The following is a 701-nucleotide window of genomic DNA, read 5'->3' as shown; positions in this document are numbered from 1 at the left end:
CACAAAATACACACCTCTCTCCACTGAAAAACTTCTCACTTTGAGAAAGACACTTAAGGAGACAAGAGTTTTTATTATTGATGAAATTAGTATGGTGTCGTCTCTTCTTTTAACCTACATTCATTTAAGACTATCAGAAATATTGGCAGTTGATTTGCCAATGGGTAATGCTAACTGCGTATTTCTGGGAGATTTTCTTCAATTAAGACCAGTAAGTGGTAATCCTCCTTATATGCCTCTCACACGACTAGAAGTAAAAAACAGGATCGGGTCAGTTGGTACTTTTAACCTCTGGCATCTATTTGAGTATGTGGAACTAAGCATAAATGTGAGACAAAAGATGGATAAGAGTTGTGCTAATACACTTGCTGAAATTAGACAAGGGTGTTACACTGGTGAAAATTTGAATAGTCTTTACAAGAGAAAAATTGGGAACTCCTACAGAGCTTCAAATGACGAAATAATAGATCTTTACTCAAAATTGTGTAAAGAGGGATATAGACCTGTCATTCTTATGCCCACCAATTAAAATTGTATGGTAATTAACGAGTTACTTCTTACAAAAAGCTGCAAAGACTACGTTAAACTTTCTGCAGTTGATCGACTCTCTTCAGTTGTTGACGACAAACGAATCGAACAGAAAGCACCAAACACTGTTTTAAGCTTTGGCAACGACAGAAAAAGAACAGCCGGTTCTTTCA

The sequence above is a fragment of the Artemia sp. Qi Xiang Cuo genome, chromosome 12 (assembly GCF_049724085.1).
Source record: "Artemia sp. Qi Xiang Cuo chromosome 12, ASM4972408v1, whole genome shotgun sequence".
NCBI classification, from domain to species: Eukaryota; Metazoa; Arthropoda; class Branchiopoda; order Anostraca; family Artemiidae; genus Artemia; species Artemia sp. Qi Xiang Cuo.
The sequence above is the reverse complement of the archived record's forward strand: the minus strand, read 5'-3'. Positions refer to the sequence as shown.